The sequence below is a fragment of the Populus nigra genome, chromosome 12 (genome assembly GCF_951802175.1).
Source record: "Populus nigra chromosome 12, ddPopNigr1.1, whole genome shotgun sequence".
In the NCBI taxonomy this organism is placed as follows: Eukaryota; Viridiplantae; Streptophyta; class Magnoliopsida; order Malpighiales; family Salicaceae; genus Populus; species Populus nigra.
The window spans coordinates 4,052,180-4,060,524 of record NC_084863.1 but is presented as its reverse complement, the minus strand read 5'-3'; the positions used below and the strand labels follow the sequence as shown (position 1 = coordinate 4,060,524).

At 41.1% G+C, this 8,345-nt stretch overlaps 1 non-coding gene across 1 annotated transcript; it reads right to left on the bottom strand.

Moving 5' to 3' along the window:
* Nucleotides 1-591: 591 nt before the first annotated feature.
* On the bottom strand, nucleotides 592-675 carry TRNAY-GUA (transfer RNA tyrosine (anticodon GUA)). The gene has a single exon. It is a non-coding gene; the product is annotated as a tRNA-Tyr (tRNA).
* Between the last annotated feature and the right edge of the window lie 7,670 nt (nucleotides 676-8,345).

The window sequence follows — 8,345 nt, the reverse complement described above, 5'->3', positions numbered from 1 at the left end:
AACGCCCGGAAAGACAAAGATTTCAGTCTGAACCTAAAGCCCTACTATAGGCTTGAAAGAGCTCACTAGATTGATCGCAAGCAAAAAAAAACAGCAGACCGACAGCTTATAGACTCGTTACGCAACATGACTTTGGCACGACACTTGATGACTTGAGGAAAAAGACCCTTCTAGCTTAGTTGCTTGTCAAAAAAAGACAGGATTAACCGAGGCCATTCAAACCGGCATAGGTCAACTAAACGACATTCCCGTAGCAATTGGGGTTATGGATTTTCAGTTTATGGGGGGTAGTATGGGATTGGTAGTAGGCGAGAAAATTTTATTGGTTCCAACGGTGGCAGTTGCGGAATCCGCTATTGGGTTAGCCATTTTCGTTATTACTTTCCGAGTCCGAGGGACTATTGCTGTAGAATTTCCGGACATGAGAGTTTCTTCTCATCCAGCTCCTAGCGAATGAAATGATTATGATTAAAAAGAAAATAGACATAGATATTGATATTTCACTTAATCTATTTATTAGATTAGAAATTTGTATATTTTTTATTTGTGCAAATGCCTCCTTTCTCTTCTCTGAAGTCTACAACAAAAAAGTGGGAGAGGCAGGATTCGAACCTACGTAGAAAAACTTCAACAGATTTACAGTCTTGTCGCTTTTGACCACTCGGCCACTCTCCCCTTCCCGGGCCGACGGCCCCCCTCGGCTTTCCTCGGGGCGGGGATAGAAATGAACTGATGATAGAACTTTCAATAGGGCGGGTTCGGGCAGTTTAATACTTAACTTAGTAGCCCAGTATGAAACTGAAAATCTAGTTTTCGGCTTCAGGGAGTGGGAAAGCGGGGGAGGGCCTTTCTTAAGGCAAGCACTAGCTCCCTCATATTAGCAAAATGGTTGCAAAGCAATCGATTTGGATGTCGACTGGCCAGGAAAAAGGCCTTTCCCATGAAAACGTCAGCTATATGGAAATGGAGCAAATGAACCTCCTCTGACCCTGACGGAACGGAACGTAATTTAAATAGCGATCTATAATAGGGCATCCTCTTATGAAGTTTGTATTCTAGTTAAGACCTCTTCTGATAGGTAGGTTCCTCTCCTTTCTCAGTAAATGGATGAATTCCAGTTCCAATTTCTCCATTTTGAGCTTATCCGTACATCACCTTCTTCCTTCCTCGAGTGATTTCATCCCTTCGGTCTCCTATTGAAAGATATTTTAAGGTCATAAGCAGTAGTCAACCCCTTATTATATCAAAGAAGTACTAAATGAGAGACTTCTATTTAGATATATTTTTAGTACACTGAAACTATGTCTTATGGTAAGCGGATGCCACTTTAAGGTCGGCGTGCGAAGAGTACATTATGACCCGTGGCCGCCTGCCTGGTGGGGGCGGCTCCTCCGTTGTGGGTAAATGGGAAACCCGACTTTACGAACCCGAGGAAAGGCTGCACAGCAGTAGTAAGGGCGTTAAGACCGAAGCTTTTTGTAGTGCTAGCAGGAATGCAAGTGAATGAATCCCAAAAACCCGGCGGGTGAATTTTCCATCTCCAAGGAAAACTACTTTGATCCCCTATTAGAAAAATTCCCAACTCTCCCTTTGGTGCTTCAACTCGAACATAAAATTCTTGTTTCGGCAATTCAAAGGTTCAGTTTCTCATCTCGAACTAGCAAATCCTGGTCCCTTAACGGACCGAAGAGAAGAAAAAGACTGAAATGGGACCAGGAAAACACCCTACCACTAGAGCTTACTTTGCTCTCGCTCCACTCCCTCCCACCTGTCTTCTTCCTACTAAAGTGAAAGATCGGTCCGTATTCGGTCTGTCAATGGCTCTTTCTCCGAGGCCAGAGGTAAATATAAAGGGTAACGACTGAAAAAGATAAATATCAATATTGTATTCGAATAGACCTGGTCGAGTTTGCATCCCTCAGGAACCTCTTCCACTACTCAGCCCTCGACTCCATCTGATACCTTTTTCCCTCCTCCCATATCTGGTGTTGTAACCCAATTTTGGATCCACCAAGATTTTCTCGAATGTTATTTTATTTCTATTATTATTTATAAAAATCCAAAAAAATTAAGAAAAAAGTTTAAAAATTCAAAAATATACTTTTCTCGAGTCAACCGCATCTTTCCATCAAAACCGAGTCCACCGGGTCAATACGGGTCAAACCATGTCGACCAGGGTAAAAATGAGTTTCGGGCCGTTTCGGGTCAAAACCGTCATTTTTGGTCAAAACCGAGTCCACCGGGTCAATACGGGTCAAACCATGTCGACCAGGGTAAAAAATGAGTTTCGGGCCGTTTCGGGTCAAAACCGTCATTTTTGACCAAAACCGAGTCCACCGGGTCAATACGGGTCAAACCATGTCGACCAGGGTAAAAAATGAGTTTTGGGCCGTTTCGGGTCAAAACCGTCATTTTTGACCAAAACCGAGTCCACCGGGTCAATACGGGTCAAACCATGTCGACCAAGGTAAAAAATAAATGTCGGGTCGTTTTGGGTCAAAACCGTCATATTCGGTCAAAACCGAGTCCACCGAGTCCATACGGGTCCAACCATGTCGACCGGGGTAAAAAATGAGTTTCAGGTTATTTTGGGTCAAAACTATTATTTTTTGTCATTAAAATTGATTTTTAGCGGTTGAAACGAGATTTTTCTAATACTGATTTGTTTATTATTATATATAACAAAACAAAATTAATAATACAAATTTGTTATATTAGGCGGGGCAGTTACACTAATTGTAGGCGGAGTAGTTGGCGTACACAATTTTTCTTAAAGCAGATCCGTGTTGTCCCCTGTCATTGGCTATAAATAGCCAGTGACAGTACGCCAGAAAGGAAGAGAAAAGAAAGGAAAAAAAAAAGAAAAGGGGAAAAAGAACAAAGAAAAAATCTTTACTATTCACGTTTTTTTCACTATTTCTTCATGCGAGTAGGATATTGATTTTCAAAAAAAACAATTTGAAAAATACTAAATATATCCTAACCATTAGATCTAGAGTGTTTAGATCTGAACCGTTGATTTAATAGGGTACAATAGAGCTTACCACACCAAATTAAAACCCAAATCAATCTCAGCCCTTAAAACAATTCTCCTTTAGATCCGTTGCGCCACGTCATCCGGTGTACCGAGCGTTCGGTGCACCGCGACACACCAGATCACAGCTCCTCTCATCCGGACCGTCGATCAACTTCCAGATCCAGCCAATCGCAGCCGCAAGATCAGTTCAAAGGAGATCCAACGGTTCACAGCCTTTAGATGCACCGGTGAACCATGCGCGCGTTCACACCGTAGCACTTCTCAGACTCCCTCTCTCCTCTCGCCGGCGACGCTCTCTCTCTCTCCCCCGATCTCCCATCTCCGGCCGTCTCCAGCCTCCGCACCACCACAGAAAGGTTTCTCCTCTGATGTAAAGAAAAACCCCGGTGGTTTTCATTGATTTCGCCGCCTCATTTGGCCGGAAAAGGGCCGCGATTGTCGGCGGCCACCGAAGCTTCAAGTCGTCGATTCTCCTTCTTCAGCCATCAACGACCGACGATACCACCGCCGTCAGAATCCTCGTCCTCAGATCTACCAGGATCGACCGTCGTTTGGACAGAAATCTCGCCGGGAAATCTCGCCGCCGCCCACAGTAACCGCGCGTGTGCCACACGCGCCGCCAGTGGCATTTTCGTAATTTTTCGAGAAATCCGAGGGTATTTCAGTCCTTTACCTATACATTGACACTCAGGTAATTTTTTGGGTTTCAACTGGTATTTTTGATATTTTTTTATATATAAATGCTTGTAAATTTTCTTGCATGTTGTAAAAAAATACAAAAAAACAAAGTCGACAAGTCTCCTAATTTTTAGGGACTGATGTCAGTTTTAACGCGTCTCCTATTTTTAGGGACCGACGTTAACCGTTTTTAAAAAACAAGTTACCAATAAACCCAAAATATAATGGATTATATCCATTATTTCTTTTGGTAACCCAGACGTAATTCTCCTTTTTAGGGACAAACGTCAATATTTTAGACGAGTCTCCTAATTTTTAGGGACTGATGTCATTTTTAATGTGTCTCCTATTTTTAGGGACCGACATTAATCATTAAAAATTTTACAAATAAACCCAAAATATAATCGCATTTGAATCAAATAGAAAACACACAAGTAAGGGTAACCTTTCTATTGAAAGGATGTTTTAAGGGTGGTGTCTACCTTCCCTTAATCATAACTAACCCCGTACCCGAATCTCTGGGACCAGTGTCTAATTTGGGATTTCTAGTTCCCTCAAATTACTAGATGGCGACTCCAATAAAATCTTTGTTTCCCCCAATCGAGAAAAAAAACCTTTTTGTTAAATAAACAAAAAAGCGGGAGCCGTCGCCCGACGTCGTGTATCGACAGAATGGCGACTCCACTGGGGACTTAGGGTTGAGCCAACTGCTTGTGTTTGCTTTTCATTTTTTTTTATTGCTATTTTTTTTGGGTATTTATTTTATTTGCATTATTTATTTTATGCAATATCTACTGTGATTATTTTCAATTTTCATATCGTCACATGCATACATGTTATTTATTTGTGTTTTCACACACTTCACGGTGAACCCATAAAAGCTCTGGACCCGAGCTTGCCCTTTTTAAGATTAGAAAAGAAAGATTCAGGTGGCAAGTGTGACTTATGTCCACTGATGCTCATTTGGACTTTCGCTTGGATTGTAACTCACCCTATGCAACTAGTATTGTGGAGTTTTTCTCCCCTACTCATGTTGTATAAGGTTAAGAGGCCGATTACTTCATGAGTAATTCGGGCAATCTAAGAACCAAAAAATATCTTTAAGGATAGACTAAACTGAGCCAAACCTTATGAGCTAGATCCTATCAAGTAGGATATACCCATTAGGACACGAACAAATGTCAATGCATGAACATACATGTTCATATACATTTCATATGCTCATTAAATCTCCACCGATCCTTACAGGAAGTGTGAGATGGAAAAACTCATTACTATTGAGGAATTTTTGACCAGATCAGAATTGAGCCAACATGATGAAGGGGATTGTTTGCCATCAGAATTTGAGTCTCAATTACCAGCACATGTTAAATTAGATGACAAACCACTTGGTACAGGACAACTGCTAGACTGCTGGGAAAAGTTATCCTCTAATGATCAAATCACTTTCCAGAAACAATATGGGGATCTGTCACAATTACTGAAAATTAGGGTCCAACATGCTTGTTTTGAGGCCATGATAGGGTTTTGGGATCCAGAATATCGGTGCTTCACATTTGATACTGTGGATATGACTCCTACTATCGAGGAGTATGAATCCCTGCTAAATTGTCCCAAGTCAGAAAAGGTGTACTTTTACACACCTATAGAGCATGCACTTTCTAACTTTGCTTGGATTACCCAGACAGACTGTCAACTAGCAAAATCACATGCAACTAAACGAGGAAATAGCCAGGGTTGGTTTTGGAATGAACTAGAGGCCATATTCAAGAGGAGATTACATGATGAAAGCAATGAAATTCGATTGAGAATTTTGGCCTTAGGGATATATGGTTTGGTTCTTTTCCCATCTGCCGAAGGAATGATCGATTTTGAGGCTGTCAATGTATTTAAAAATGTGGTGACCCTTAAAATTAACCCGGCTACAACAATATTGGCAGAAACTTTCTCATCCTTGAATTATTGTAGAAAAGTCGGAAGGGGTCGTTTAAGATGTTGCTTGCAGTTGTTGTTTGTCTGGACTGTGAGTCATATGATTGAGGGGAAGATTTCAGGTTTGGTTGGTACCCCATGGCATCTTTATTCTCAGCTGGAGAATTTTGCTGAAAAACACTTGCATGAAGTAGGAAGAACCACATGGGAATCAATGTTCTTGAGTCTAAGTAAATCTCCATTTCATTGGAGAAGTCGATACTCTTATTTCAAATCTTATCTGGCATACTGTGGTGAGTACCCATGGGTCCCGTTGATAGGAGCCCGCTGCTGTATTAGTTACTGTCCCAACATGGTCTTACGACAGTTTGGATTTGAGCAATTTATTCCAAGGACTACCAAACTGGGAACATTTTATGAAGATTTCAAGACCTCGAAGAAATTATTGGAGTCAGTGAAGAAGGCATGGAAACATCCTGGTAGGGTTACTTCTGCTAAGAGAGTAGAAGGAAAAACAACTGAAGGATATCCAATATGGCAAAAGAAGAGAGGGAAAGGGTACAAAGTTCCTCCTTTTGAAGGGCCACCCAGGTCTTTGATTCAGTCTGCTGAAGACATACACGAAGAAGTCCGCGCCCAACAAGAATCTTATAACCTAAGTTTGAATGCTGAAGTGGAAGAGTTATGGGCTAAAAAAAGAAAGTTAGAATCTAATCTCGCCGTTCGAGAGAAAACTTTGGCTATCATACAACAAGATAAGGATGACTTGTCAGCTCAGCTACAACATCAACAACTTCAGTTCCAGCAATTACAAGAAAAATATGTACTTTTGTCAGAAGATAAAAGGAAGCAAGATGTCAACATGAAGAGATGGGTTAGAAGAGCATCAAAAGCTGAGAAAATGGTTTTAAAATTGGAAGAGAAAAATGAATCACTTCAAGAGCAACATCAAAATCAAGATTTAGTCATTGCCAATTTAGATGAGCATGTCGACCATTTGCTTTCTGTTGAGCAAACCTTATCATCAGAAAAAGAAAATGCAGAAAGAGAAGCAGAAAGTTGGGCTTCTGAAGCTATGCGCTATCATATACAAGCAGATGATGCCAAGAATTATGCTTTAGGATTACGAGGCCTAGCCCAACAAGTAGCAGATGGTGAGCCAATGACCAGAAATGAATTCCATCAGTTTTTTGGGTTGATCAGAGATGGAATTAATGAGATCTCAGCATATGACGGTCCAAGGCTTTGGAAAGATTGACTTATTGTACTTTTAATATTATCAATTAATAAAAGGCAATTTCATCATCTTTTTGTTATGAGAAATGTTTATTTTGATTCTGATTTATGGCATCAAATTTCTCCCCCAAATCGGTTCAAGTTCCTGTAGGTTTGGAGTCCTCAGTGAGAACTTTCTTAAGAGAATCTGATCTGGTCTATTCCTCGTCATAAGGAAACCTTGAAACAAATAACAAGCATGCATAAAACATATGACATTTTACATTCATTTGTGCATTTCATTCATTTATCAAGCATGCATACGGTTGAAATATACGTTCCCCTACCTGAGGTCTAATGGACTGATAAAGACAGAGGTTAGACAGAGGTTTGATAAAGGAAGTTGAGAGCAGTAAAGTTGACGTAGCTCGACTCATAAATCTGTTTGAATAAGTGTTGAGTTTCAAGAATAGAAAGGGAACGTTTGCACAGTCTCTTGCTGGGAACACTTCTTGTCCACGTTCCATTGAAGTTGCACCTCTCCTTTTTCATCATGAACAATGACAGCAATGCCTTCAGTCATCAATTAATGACGACAACCCTTGTTCTCGTTCAACTGCACTGATAGTCGTTCAAAGCCTTCACATATTCCAAGAGCACATAATAGCTGCTAGCTTTCTGTTCCTGGTGCATTGGCCTTCTTTCCAGACATCTCTATTGTGAACACCATTCCGGTCCAGCAGTATCGGATGCTGCTCTGAGAAAAACAAGAGCAGGCATTGCAACTTTAACAAAGCAGAATTCCCATTATAGGTGTTTGTTTGTTGCACTGCCAGTGAGGAATCGAAGAGGAGACAAAATGGTTTCAGATTCATCATTTTCTCTTCCAGTTGAGACAACGCGTGATTCCACACATCGGTAGTGGTGGTGCTGCATGTTTCTATGCGTTACTAAGATCACTGGCTGTTGGAAAGTTTCTACCAATCCACAAATAACCACAATAACATGGGAAGATTGACATGATGTTGTGAGGATTGTCGAAAGAATTGAACAAGCTATGAAGAGGGGAATGATTGAAGATTCTACCAAGAATTCTAGAACAATAATGAGAGATGAATCAAAGGATAAGCCTGACGATGGGAAGCCTTAATTATATGGTTCAACCAGGTCTCACTATAGCATCAATTGCTCAAATGTCTTTGCCAAGATTGACATACCTCGACCACTCGAGTTTGTCTACCAGTATTTGTTAGACTCTGGACTTATTGCCCTGACTCCACCAATTTACCTCCTTTTGAGTGCGCCTTTGAGCCCTCAACTCCTTTTGAGTGCTCCTTTGAGCCCTCACCTCTATTTTTGGGTGCGCCTTTGAGCCCTCATCCCTTTGGTAGTGCGTCTTCTAACCCTACCTCCTTTTGAGTGCGTCTTTGAGCCCTCACCTCTATTTTCGAGTGCGCCTTTGAGCCCTCATCCCTTTGGTAGT